Below are 14911 nucleotides of genomic sequence, written 5' to 3' on the forward strand. Positions count from 1 at the left end.
CATTGTTTTTATAATGATCTGAAGTGTTTTGAATTTTCAGAGCAAACTATAGATTTTTCTTTCAAGAATATAATGAAAAAATGAGAATAACAGAATAAATGAGCAAATGATGACCAAGACACATACGGAGAGGAAAAAAACTTTAAATAAACAACAATGAGCCCTGAGATAGGCTCTAGATGTAAGTTTTAGGGCCACAGTTAGGAAAGTGGATGGATGGATGGATGGATTAAAAAAATGCAATCACCTGAATCTGTTGGACTCAGGACTGTCTGGGCAACTTTTTATGCTTTGCATTTGGAGGGAGGATCTACATCTGAAGAAAGAAACATGGAAATGATGAGAAAGAGCTTCTACTTTGGTTAGAATCTCTTTCACAATAACCCTGTGCAAGAGTTTTTTAAGAGTAAGATGCAAACTCCCTAACCAAAGCTCACACATCGTGCTACCAGGAGTCATATAGGCGCTTGTCGCTAAGGGATTTTATCTGTAGCTCAGAATCTGCCGAGCCTTTTACACGAACACACAGAGCGAAAGCTAGAAAAAGCAAGGATGATTATATGTACCTGTTTATCTGTTCATCCACGTGTGAGCCCCTCTTGTGGGACACCTGAGGGAATCTGGCGTGGTAACACACAAGGGTGCGTGCTGTGCAGTCTGCCCACACACTCATGCACACCCTCACTGGATAAGAAACACACGCATACATGCAGAAAGCCCTGAGGCAAATTGGCTCTGAATCAAAAGAGAAAAAGAAAGAAGTCTGTGAGTATGACGCATCTTTTATTACTCCAAAGTAAATATGACCTAAAACGTCAGCCGCATACAAAAAAACCCTGTAATTTAAATGAAAGCCAGTTATAAAGTAATAATAACGCATGAACATGGGGATAAGAAGTTTACAGACACGCCACGGTAACATGGAAGTGGATCTTTTCTCACAAAGCAATTATCAACTCTTCTCGTTGAAGGTGTGAACTATTTCTCCAAGTTTCTCTCTCTCACCCTGTCTTTCTTATGCTCTCTCTGTTTACCCTCCATTAGAGCTGCAAAATTAGCATATCAAAATGCTTGGCTCCTTTATCCTTGCCTTACTCTCACTCTGCCACTCTCACCTCTTCTTTCTGCCTTTTTATCTTATGTGTTTACCTGACATCAATCCTTCTGCCAATGCAGCGCCCTCCCACCCCCACACACACCCCAGTGTTCAGCAAGTCTACTGAGCAATCAATCAATTTCCTGAATATCAGGCGTGATCATCTTTAGGAAAGAAAGTGCATCTTTGTGCAAACTCTATTTGAAAGTAAGGTCTTCTGTTTATTGTTGGACTTCTTGTCAAATGTAGCAGTGCTCCCCAAACCCCCCAAAAGATCTCTTCCAATCTGACAATGCAGGGAATTGGAAGATGGATGGCGGTGTCAAGATGTTCAAAGGCCTGCCTCGAAACTTATCCGTAGAGTAAGAAACCAACAAGCGCCGGGCTGCTTTGCTGTGCTGTGTGACAGCTTGTGTGGATGTGAATGCAAGCATGCAGCCATGCATGCTAGCACACAAACAGACGTCAGCACCAGCTCTACGCACCACTGCTGCTGAGAAGGATCATTCTCAACACCTCTCTCCCACCATAAATCTCTCTTTCTCCTTTCCCAATCTCCTACTTACTCTTCCTTTCACCTCATGTTCCTACTTCTCCTTTCCCTTGTGATCGTTTGACCAGTGAGTCTTATCTGTTTCTGCCACTTAAGGACTTTGTGGCCACGACTAAACCCCTTCACGCAACGATCACGCACATCCACAGTGATAAACCAAAGTGAAGAAGTCATGCAGAGAGAACAAAGTAATGAAAATAGCAGCCCTTTTGTCCTGTGGCTGATCCTTCTCATTAACTCCACACTATACATATCTCCCCATCTCTTTCTCTTTCTGTATCTCTTCATCTGCCCTAATGCCTAGTCTGTCATGTAGGAATGTGTGTCGAGGATTGAGAGATATATGCCTCTGGCGTGATACTGTCTACTGACTTCTTCATACTGGGAAATCTGCCCTTATGCTAAGACTGTGCACCTGTTACTGCAAGGGCCCATCATGTTTTCTGCAACTGCAAGGAGTTCCCATTTCTGCTGCTTCTTTTTAAGCACCAGTTTTCTGCTGTTACCTGCTGTGTTCTCATAAATATTCAATTTCTCAGTATTGCTGAAAAAAAATCCAGTCATACAAAGCATTGTCAGGCACAACTGATTCCATCTTAAGCATTCAACATTATGAGTGAAGGTTTTCAAGGTTTTGTCATTTTTATGTTTAGGATTGTGAAAATGAAGCAGGATTGTGTTTATGGCAGAATAGTAAGAGATTGCGACACAACCTTAAACATTATTACTTTGGAAAAATTAAAGCAGGAAATCTAACAAATTATTTTATAATGTTGAAGATGCACATGTAATTACTTTTATATGACATTTTGATCTCCTTTGCACTCCACTGTCATTTTCTGAGTGTGTCTGGAGCCTTAAATTGCTAGTATGATTTATTAAAGTGCCTTTAAAACACATCAGCTGCACTGAGAGGATTTTACTGTGAAATATCTTGTGTCGTATACTGTGCATACTAATAAATTATATATTTCCACATTTCTCTTGGCAAAGCAGCTGCACAAACACACATGCGTGCAGGATATGGGTTAGACACCTAACCAGCTTTGACAGCAAGGATATTTGGCTCAGCTGACTTTGCTATGTCCACACAATAGAAGTTATAAAGAAATTCAAGCAAAAACAAGGTACTTTATACCACACTATGAACCGATGTGTACAATCACAACCATGCATGCATAGCATGGCCAAAGGAAAATGTAGCTACAGTTATAAAAAGCCAAAATTATCCTCCTCAGATGGCATAGGGTACTAAACTAGAGAGACATTTTCTCATGTGCAGAAGTGGATTAATGAACTCACCACTCACACTGAGACATTTAGGGTCACTGACTGTGAGCGCAGAGTATCATCAACATTTTCCGTTTGCTCGACAATTTTCAACTGAGCTCATGCTTTAAAACTAGCTGATAAATGGCCACTGTAGCTCCTCTTTCATAGAATAAAATAGAATAAACCTTTATTATCCTACAAATGAGAAATTTTGGTGTTACACAGCTCTTATAGCAAGGGAGATATAAACACAAGTAGTCCTATACGCACAAGCAACTCAAATTCGAACATATAAAAATATGCAGAAAATATACAGAGATATATACACAAGTGTGGGTGTGTGTGTTTGAATGATGCGAATGAAATATACAGTGTACAAAGATGTTTCAAATAAGTAGCAGCAATTAAAGAACATATGATATATTGATTAAACAGGTGATGAGTAGGATAACCATGTTAAACTGTGTTATAGTCTGACAGCTGCTGGTAAGAATGACCTGCAGTAGCGCTCCTTCCTACACTGTGGGTGTAAAAGTCTACTGCTGAACGAGCTGCTCAGTGCTCGTACAGTCTCATGCAGGGGGTGGGAGGTGTTGTCCATGATGGATGTTAGCTTAGACAACATCCTCTCCTCCCGAGCCTGCTGATGGACTTCAGCAGACAATCAAGGACAGAGCTTGCCCCCTTGACCAGTTTGTTAAGTTTCCCCCATCCCTCTTTGCCTTTTCACCACTCCAGCAGACCACAGCATAAAAGATAGCCACTATAGAACATCCTTAAAAGAGTCCTGCTCACCCCAAAGGATCTCAGCCGCCGTAGCAGTGAAGACGACTTTGACTCTTTTTGTAAAGTGCATTTGTATTCGTGGACCAATCCAGTTTGTTATTGAGGTGAACACCCAGGTATTTGTACTCCTCCACTATTTCAAACCCTGGATGTTCACTGGTGTAATAGGGAGTGACTTCTTGCTTCTAGGCTTGCTGCAGATGCGCTTAGCTGAATAATGAACATGAGATTAGTTACTGCAATAATCATCAATAATCACTTATGTGGGTATTTAACTTTTTTTTAAATAGCAAATAGCAAAACTGTTCACTTAACAACTCAAAACACACATTAGAAAAAAAGACAAACTGTCAGCATCAACCACCCCTGTGCAGGCAGGTACTCACATTAACTCCAGTGGTACTTTATCTGAGTGCTCCATTTTCTGTTAATTGACTGTTTCACTCCACTAAGCTTGATAGACAACTACTACAATTTATTACTGTGCTCATCTGAAAGCTGTACTCTAGGTTCTGGTCATTTCTTTGAGCCTTGAAAACAAACCAAAAGAAAAACCAAAAGAAAAACCTACTAGATAAGATAAGATAAGATAAGATAAAACTTTATTAATCCCTCTGGTGGGTTCCTCTGGGAAATTCGGTTTCCAAAAAGCACAGCACCGACAGAAGTTACAGAGTTACAGAATATTATATTTATATATATATACATACACACACACACACACACACACACACACACACACACACACACACACACACACACACACACACACACACACACACATATATGAATACAGAGACAAATATAAATAAAATATACAAAGGGGATAAATAGAATAAATAGGAATAAAAATAAAAATACAAGTGAATTGCACATTTCAAGTATTGAGGTCTATTGCACCGTTGACTATTAACAAAAGTATTGCACAAAAGGTATTGCACAGTGAAGTGAAGAGGCACTACAGCTTAGTTGTTCCCCCCTCCTTTGTCCTCCTGTTTCCCCTCCCTCTCCCCTCCAGAGAGGAGTTAAACAGTTTGATGGCATGTGGGACAAAGGAGTTTTTAAGTCTGTTAGTTCTTGTCTTGGGGAGAAGCAACCTGTCACTGAACAGACTCTTCTGGTTGTTAATGGCCGTGTGCAGAGGATGCCCAGCATTGTTCATAATGTCCAGCAGCTTTTTTAGTGTCCTTTTCTCTGCCACTGTCACCAGAGCGTCCAGCTTCATGCCGACCACAGAGCTAGCCTTCCTGATCAGTTTCTCCAGCCTGGATGAGTCCTTCTTTGCTGTGCTACTGCACATTCACCCAATGTATATACTACTGTATATGTATATACTACTGTATATACATTTTTGCACATGTCGAGGAGCGTGTCAGGCTACATTTCACTGTGTGTTATACTTGTATAACTATGCCTGTGACAAATAAAGAACCTTGAACCTTGAAACCTCCTGCTTTTTGTGTGTGCGTGTGTGTGTGTGTGTCTAGAACAAGCCTGGAATTATCTTTCTTTGACTTAGTCCAAACAGCAGAATTAGGGTTAGTCACCTATAACTCAGTAATTTAACATTCTTGCACTGATACTTGATGCTTAGTTCGTCATTGTTACATTTCTATTATGATTTTGTTTTCTTAGTCAGCTAAGCCTATTGTATCCATGAAAACAGCCCTGCATATGAGCCGGTGTGTGTTCATAATAATGTTGTTTTTGCTAGATTTATTTGAACTTTGTGCAGCTAGTTTCCCAATATGTGTTTGGTTTGCATTATTGAACTCTGACAGGTATTTGGACTCCTTCAAACCCGTTGTACTGATGAGGATGAGAGATGAAGAGCTCTTTCTAGCGGAACACTCGGGTCACTTTGTTTGACCTGGGCTAGAGAGGCTCCAGGAGTCTGGAAAGCTCCTCCAACCCCCCCTCTATCGATCCCACTTTCCTTAACAACTGTTTCAACCACCGAGCCATCAGCAGCCACTCCCAGAAACTCCACATTGCCTATGAAGGATCATAGTTGGGAGGAAGTGAGCGGGGGAGGGTTAGGTGTAAGGGCAGGGGGTGAAAGTGTAAGATTAAGGGAGGGACAGCTAGAATATGGAAAAGCAGCATATGTTAATGTCAGAAGGAACAGGTCAAAGAAAAAGACTGGGAATTTACAAAAGGAAAAGTTGAATTTTAGGAATTTTACAGCCACTTTAAAGTTTCAGCACTTTACACATTGGCTAACTGCAGTAAAGACAATACTCGCCTCAGGCAAGGGGAAGCTCTGGAAGGCATCATGGTGGTTGAATTGCTCAATAGAAATGCATTTCTCCGAGCTCTGATCGGGACAACTTGAGAAGGAGAATAAGCCTGGTTTCCTTCAGTTTCATGCAATGAGCACAACGTAATAAGCAAGAGAAAACAGCTCTTTGGAAGAAATGTAGTCTCTGTAAAAAGATTGACTTAAAAAAATTACAGTGATGTGGAAGTGAGAGGTTTTTAAATATTGTTAAAAAAATGGTGCTGTGTTACATTTCAACTGATAGTTTACTAAACTCAAATGTGACACCCTTGAATTTAATTAGACCATAGCCATCGTCGTAGAAAACAGACAAATGATTTACAGAATGAAGCTGTGGACCTGCTTGGATTTCATTATCTTTCTATTATTTCTGTAGCAATGTTTGCTGTTCTTCCAAAGTGCGTTGATTATTCTTTAGCAGGAAATGCCTGCAGCATATTGTGAGTTCAGCGTTTTGGAATTGTACACAGTGATTGGTCTTTTATTTCATTTATTTGCAACAATGGTAGTAACATAACTGTAAGAGCCTTTAAGATAACAAGTGCTGTGGAATAACACTTGTACCAGGACACACACACGCAAACAGCAAAAGGAACACAAAAACAAAGATGGTAGATACAGACGAGCGATAATCATGTCGCGTCACACAACCCATCAAATCTAAGATCTCTCCGCTGTGCCATATCAACTAACAGACAAACTAAGAAACAAAATCTTGCAGAACAGTAATTAGTGGTAATTGATCCTGGCAGCTTTTGATTTTGGGGACTACACTGAAATCTTAGAGCCGTGTGATCTTATTTACATAAGATAAATAAGATGAAAAGTGCATTGGTGTGACATGCAGGTCACCCCAATTCTGCGGATTCTGAACATATATGAACAACACTTCCCAGCAAAGGTTCAATGTTTTAGAATCTGGCAACATTGCAACACCAGGTTAAAAAGTCCAGCTGTGGATGCTGTTAAAACAATACAACAGAGTCATGGTTTTACTCATCTCCATATCTGGTTTCACTGTAGACCCCTGGAGCAGAGGCAGATACCACCTCCCATCATCAACGACCTCTGGGGAAAATCTTCTCTACTGTAACGACCACATACTTGCAACTGTGCATAACTGCACTCTGACCTGAAGTGGTGGAAGATTCCAGGTAAAAGTCACTTTAGAGAGCATACAGTAAATAGCATTAGCTTTAATGTGTCATAAACATATGAGATAGTTTAAAATATTAGGCTTCTGATAATAGATTTTGCCGCATAGAAAATACAGTCAATTAATGACCACAATCTGGGAATCACACTACCCATAGGTAGTTAGTTGCAAAGCCATCTGTATGGTAAATATCAAGATACAGTCAGTAGTAGGTTAGCTTAGCTTAGTTTAGAATAAGGAGTGAAAACAGCTACCTAGTTACAGCATCATTAATGATAACTTATTTAAACTGCATATCTTGTTAGTCTAATACGCACAAACATAAGTGAGAACATGTTTCTTGTCATGACTAATATCAGCCACTAGCTACTTGCTCCCAGTGCAGACTTTAGCTTTTCCAGCCTGATATCGCTGCCTTAGAGACACAATATGAAGGCACAGAGTTTTGTGTGAACTAATAAAACATTTTAAATCTTCTTGTTAGACCATCCCAATGCAAGAATTATTCTTTAGCTGTATCTTTGTGAGTCTGACTTTATCATCAAACAGAGGAGAAAAAGTCATCAGAAATTTAAATGGAAAAATACCTGCTGGTACACTTTTGCTGTCCCCGCAGCCTGAGGCTCTTGACAGCCTGAAGTGAATACTAAGCTTCATATTTCAGGCAGTAATACCACGTCTTTTTCTAGGAGATACTGTACAGCTCATTTTTCCACGAAACATCATATTGCAAACAAGCTGCTCTTCACACGGCACTGCAATTAAAGAACAACATTTTTCTTGGTTGTTTGTGAGGTGCAGATGGGTGACAAATTAAATGAAAACCTGAGTGAATACAAGAAATGACACAAAAACACCATCTGCGTTAGGCCTGCTAACTAGCTAACTAGAATTAGCAAGCAGCTACTCATTGCTAATCACACTGTGGGCTTCTGTATCGTGTGAAATGTAGATACATCTCAACCCGAGTGGATCCCAGTGGTGAAACACACAGTGTGAGCCAATTGTGACCTTGCCTATAGAAAACCCATATAGGGGTCCAAAACTGCTGTGTGCTCTGTGTGGGCACATCGACCTGGGGCCTGCATGGGATAAGTGTGGATTTGTCCACAGAGCCCCACAGTTCACCAACAGCTACCCACTGTGGCCTCACACGGACATGTTTGCTGGGTTAGTTTCATATTTATTTGCAACATTGTATGAGATACATTGTCACATAAAACATATTTAAGGCACAGGGACACACCCCAAATGTTCCCCTTCCTGTTGCATGTTTATATAATTCGTATATCTACTCCACACATAGTTTCCGTAGTTGGCAGGAGCTTTAAAAGCAGGTAGAGTGTGTGCCTGGTGTGAGAATTGGAATGTAACTTAAAAAACTGCAAAGAAAAAAGGCAAAGAAAAACTGTCAAAATGAAAGTACAAGTCAAGGTCGACTCCTTTGTCACATGGTGTGAGCAGAATCATCTGCAGCTCAACGTGGCAAAGACCAAGGAACTGATCGTGGACTTCAGGAAGACCAGGAAACACTTGACCCCTGTTTCAATCCAGGGGGTCAGTGTTGACATTGTGGAGGACTATAAATACCTTGGAGTACACATTGACAATAAACTGGACTGGGCTAAAAACACCACAGCACTTTACAGGAAGGGCCAGAGTCGTCTCTATTTTTTGAGGCGACTGAGGTCCTTCAACATCTGCCAGAAAATGCTGAGGATTTTCTATGAGTCTGTTGTGGCCAGTGCGATCCTCTATGCTGTTGCATGCTGGGGGAGCAGGCTGAGGGTCGCAGATGCCAACAGACTTAATAAACTGATCCGTAAGGCCAGCAATGTTGTGGGGATGGAGCTGGACTCCCTCAAGGTGGTGTCGGAGAGGCGGATGCTGTCCAAGATAAAGACAATGTTGGATAACACCTCCCACCCACTCCATGACATGTTGGTCAGTCACAGGAGCTCGTTCAGTGAGAGACTGAGATTACCGAAAAGCACCACTGAACGACACAGGAAATCATTCCTGCCTGTGGCCATCTCCCTGTACAACGCATCCACTTAACACACTGTTTGCTGCTACAGCTACACGTGTTTCTTTTCCAGCTATTTATTTATAAGTGACTTATGTATGTATGTATGTATATATATGTATATATTGTACTATTCTTAGTTAGCGTATTGTCTGTCTTGTCTTAATGTTGGTTTAAAATGGAGCACTGTAACAAAAAATAATTTCCCCCAGGGATCAATAAAGTATTCTGATTCTGATTCTGATTCAATTGCAACTACTTTGCCTTACCTACATGGACTTTTGTTGCAGTTCAACACTGTACTTTGTTTTAGTTCTCCAAAAGTGGAATGTTCACCAGTGAAATAGAAACTGTAGTACTTTAGTATGCAGTTTTGTGGGAATCTAAATCTACCCCTTGATTCTATAGCTTGTAGAAACACCTTTTGCAGCAATAATTTGAAGTAATCATTTTCTGTATGACTTTATCCACTTTATTAATGGAGGAATTTTGGCTCACTCTTCTTTACAACACTGCTTCAGGTTAGGTCCTTCAGGTAAGGTTTGCAGGCTTTCACATATGCACAGCTCTCCTGTCACAGCATGTCAGTAAGGTCGAAGTCTGAACTCTGACTGGATCATTGCAACACCTTGATTTTTTTCAACAGGTTTAACTGTTGGACAAATGGCCCACAGGTACCCAGGTCCTGTAACTGCAAAATCAACCCAAAGCATCACAGCTCCACATATGTGCTTGACAATTAGTACGAGTATTTTGTTTTCTTACACACAATTGCGTGTAAGGAGACAAAAGAGCAACTGTCCCTCAGATTGATTGTGTGAATACAGGATGTGATCAGGTGGTGTTGAATAGAATTTAAAATTAAAGCTGGACAGTGGTCTATAAAGATATGGGACATGTGGAAAAATGATATTTGTTAGATTTATCTTGCACAATTTTTGCAGGTAAGTGCATATTAAAGTTACATGTTCCTTGGAAACAACAGGCATGTGTGGGGGTTTGATCAATTATCACTCTTAAATAAACCAGGAGACACGTGTCTACACATCCTTACCTTTCCCTGTCGATAAACATCTGTCTTTCTCTCTGCACCTTCCCATCACCTCCTCCTCCTTCTTTTCCTCATCCACCCATCATCCTCTGTCCCAGTGCTTCTATGGATGAGTGGTGATATTCCCGTGGGATAGTGGAGGAGGAGAGCTTTCCAGGGCCTGTTGCTTCATCCCAAATAATGCACGGAACATGTTCAGACCACCTTGCCTTGGGTTCACTAATGAAGCGCTCACACAGAAACTCTTTTTTTTGCTGCCATTTCATCCTTGTACACACATTCCCTGTATTTACAGTGTGAACATTATTTATTACACTTACTCTACTTCACTTTGACTTTTTTGATGTCCTCCAGTCTCTTGTGCAATCTGTTAATATTAATAAGTTACTGCCTAAACTAAATATTTGCACAAAAATGTAAAAAGTGATCTCTTTACTTTTTTTTTACATGTTTATATCCTATTTTAGAAACCAAGAACAAGTATATTTTATACTATTTAGATAATATTTAGATTTACTGTTACTTTGCATTAGTTTTCTTTTATTAGTTGGAGGATCATTATTTTGACATGTTCACCTGTGATACTTCCCTGTAATCTATTTCTCTCTGTCTCCCTCCCTTTTCCTTTCTTCGCCTCGCGCCCAGTTTCAGTCTACAAGTCCTGGCTTGTCGGAGAATTGGAGGAACCGTGCACTCCTTTTTTTCTCAATAATCCGGAACAATCACAGAGTGCAATGCTCAAGAGACGAAGGAGGGTGCGCCTCATTGCAGACAGGGAACAAGGAAGATTGACGTGCTGGTGCACGGTCCCTGTGACCTCTAGGCTTGGTCTGTAGCCAAAGTCTGCTACCATAGTTATAAATTATTTGTTTTTTGTCATTTTACCCCACTGCAAACCCATTTAGATCAGTTTTGTTTTTAATTTTTACTTAATTTTTTCTGTTTTGTACGTTTTGTAAGCTCTTACTTTTTAAAAACTGAATCTTTCAAAAACTTCCACGCTTTATATGCTCAATATTTACTTTATTTAGGTCACCATGTTGAGCTAATTAAATAACATTAATAATGAGTTCGGGTATTTATTTTGCTTGTAATAAGTGATATAAAACCATCATTTCCAACATCCAGAGTGGGCAGAATTCAATGTTTACAAAACATGGATGTATCCACCGTGTTGTCCCACACCATGTTGAAGCCTCAAAGTTAACATTTAGCTTTTGCATTCAAAGATCCATAGATGGGTTCAACATATACACACAGTAATATCATACCGATTAACAAAGAATCACAATAGCCAGCAAAATTGGAGCACAAGAGAGCCTCTTGGAGAGGTTGTCCCACACAGGAGCCCATATAGTGTGTCTTTTCATTCCATTAAAAATGCTCTAAAAGGCACCCAAATGACAAACATGCTTTAGAGGTTTCATTTCAGTGACTGGGATTAGTTGCGATGTTGGCACTGCACCTGCATTACCGCAGCTGTCAATCAAAGCTGCCACACCTCAAACTTTAAGCCTTAGCAACATGCAAATAAATGAGTTCTAAAATCAAATTAAACTTGTCTGTAGAGACCAAAATCATTTTTTTCAGGCAGAATGGCAATTACATTTTTGAAGCAGGGGACTCTAACATGAGAGTCTATCTGGATTGGACCCAGCCTCAAGTGGTCATTGGAGGAACTGTAGAGGTTGCTGCTTGGTGGGTAGTGGGTCATTTTCTCATGGACCTCAACAGACTCACTAGGCTGGGCGAATTAGTGTGATTAGTGTGATGTGCTGATGGAATTGAAAAGTTATGTCGTTGAGCTACTAATCGTGCAATGATTGATATACAAAAACAGAGCCCATTCAGTTTAATAATGACCAACCAGAACAGAGGAAATTAGTGGTTTCAAACAGAGCAGAATAGATGAGGATGTATGGCGGAGATTAAATTTCTACTAAAAATATTACATTGTGATTATTTTTTTTATCTGATTTGTGTTTCCGTCTGGAAATTGTGTTTCCAGAGAAAAGTGAGAAGCGGCTGAACAAGAATCAGCACTTTTTTGATTGATTTTCCCTTAAACTTGTTGTTGCAAACAAAGGAATCACTCTCTGCTGCCAAAAAAATAACTTCAGCCCTGACCTCACTTTTATGTCTGAAAAACAGGTTACACTCATTTGTACACATCAATTTGCAACAATGCAGCCAGCCAGCAGTAATTTGAAAATGGATTTCTGTGAGTATTACTGAACCGTGTAAAGGGTAAAATCTGACTTCTTGTAATGTGTTAAGTTGCCAAAGAAGAAAATGAGAGTTATGATTAGCATTTGTGCCAACAACAAAATGAGTGAATGACGGGTGAAACGCTCAAAACTGAGATCTGTCAGATCCGTTTGGGGTGTAGGCATCAAAAGCGTGCAGCATCATCTTCTGACTGGGATAGCAAGGACTGAAATGTTTTGATTAGATCATACTTGGATTTGAATTTGCCATGGCAAAAAAACTAACATTTTCTAAATAACTTAAAGCAGGTAAAAAGAAAAACAGTAAAATATGTAAAGGAGACGGTTGTACAGGGAAGCATGAATAATTGAAGATCCTCAGAGATCAGGTATCAACTTCAGAAACTGTAAATGGACATGTGTATATTGTTGTTTTAATTAAATTAAGCTTGAGTCCATCTCAGCACAGTCTTTTTGAATCATATCTGGGAGATATGCACCTGCTATTGTGCGACTTAGGTCTTTCCTTAAAGGAGAGTCACCTGCCAGTGCAAAGGGGGGGTAGAGAAAGAAGAGGACGCAGTCATGCCTTTAAGGATAAAACCAGCCTGTCACCTGTTTTAAAAGAAACACAAATTACAGCATGAGTGTTAATGGAAGCCTGGAGAAGACACGAGGAGGAGTATGTTTGCGTGTGCCCGTGCATGTGCCTCCACCCCGTGTATGCGGGGGGTGGTGGAGGTAGGGGTGAATGGAAGGAAGGAAGGAGTCGTCACCTCCTGCAACAAGTTTAACCAGAATCCAAAGCTAACAAGATGCGGTGATTACAGGGTGCTGAAAATATGAAGGAACAACCAAAGACAACAGAGGAAAAAAAGAAAATTAAACAAGGCTTTTGTTCGCTCCGCTCTCCTGTCTATGCTCAGATTTCAGAGAGACAAGATCTCTCTCTCTGTCTCTCTTGCTTTCCATTCTTTCTCTCAGCTTCACACAAAGACAAAAAGCTTGTTTTTTGTGTGGTTTTTTATTTATTTATTGCAGCTGGCTGTCTCACCAACCACCAGGGCAGCATGTGCAGGGTCATGCTGTCTATACACACAGATACATACACACACACACACTTATATGTAAACTCCTCCACACTGTATGGTTTCATTCCAAGCCTGAGAAGAACGTTGCATACATTTGTACAACATGCACACCTCAGGACACTTGTGCAAACCTCCGCATTACACAATGAGCCACTGGACCATACCAGTGGGAAGCTGTAAAGTAAATAATATATTGCAGCACAAGCAAACCAAAGAGAGAATAAGGAAAGTCTTCATCTCATCCATAGTCACCCCTACACACAATATCTTACTGCTCCGATCTGAGACGTGTAACATACACAGTGCGTCGGGGTCAAGAGTTTAGAGAAAGTGTTATCTTACTCTTCTCATAACTGCAGGTGAGAATAGAAAGAACAAGGCTGAAGACCATGTTGAATGTGGGTTCTCACAACACTGTGTAGGTTATTATGACAAAAGATGGTTGGGTCAATTGCATGCCGATTCACAGAATTACCCGGGGTATATGATGCAATAACTTTATAGCCAAAATACTGTAAAGTGTGAGATCAGATGTAGAGGAACAGTGCAGGAGTGTTGCAGTTTTTTATGTAACAAGTACACAAAGCTGCGAAGGCGTTATCAGAGGCAATGCAATACTGCACGGTCATAATCCATCATGAAGCATTAAGTAGTTTAACTGTTGAGGGATTGTTTAGAGTTAAGCCTTTGCATCTGAGATGTGAGTCATGACTTTGTTCCATGACACAAACGTGCTTGTGATATCTAATTCTCTGCAATCAACACTCACATAAGTCACTAAGTAAAATATTTCTGTGAGCTCGTAAAACTCAAACGCCAGTTTTACTCGTTTAGCTAAAAAAATCCGAAGAAAGCTTAAGATTCAAAAAACAAAAACCAAGCTCAAAAACAAGAGAGGGGACTGAAATGACAGCAGTAGAATTACAGAAAGCCATTATTAGCGATATCATGCACAAAATTGCATTAAAAACAAATGGACTGACTGCAGGGTGCATGTATTTTGTACAATAAAAAATAAAACAAAATAGTTTGACTCTAAAGTGACATGCAATTATGTGACATCCTCGTAGATATGAGGCCCCCATGACCACAGACTATAGAGCCATTTAATCTAGACTCCTGCTGACCCTACTAATACTTTTCTGCTGCTTGCTGAACATCTTTAATGGAGTCCAGGAGGAAATGTCACATTCATTCTTTGTAACCTCTCGTTTGTGTCTACACAAAAGAAATCCCTAATTACAGCTATTATGTCACACGGTAATTTTCCTCTCACACACTCAGTGTTAGTCAGGTATGACACCCACATAAAACGATGTTCTTACTGAACACAGCATGCATAGTGCCGCTAGAATGTAAGATTAACTCTGTTTTTTATGCTTTGTCTTAATT

The sequence above is a fragment of the Maylandia zebra genome, linkage group LG19, assembly GCF_041146795.1.
Source record: "Maylandia zebra isolate NMK-2024a linkage group LG19, Mzebra_GT3a, whole genome shotgun sequence".
In the NCBI taxonomy this organism is placed as follows: domain Eukaryota; kingdom Metazoa; phylum Chordata; class Actinopteri; order Cichliformes; family Cichlidae; genus Maylandia; species Maylandia zebra.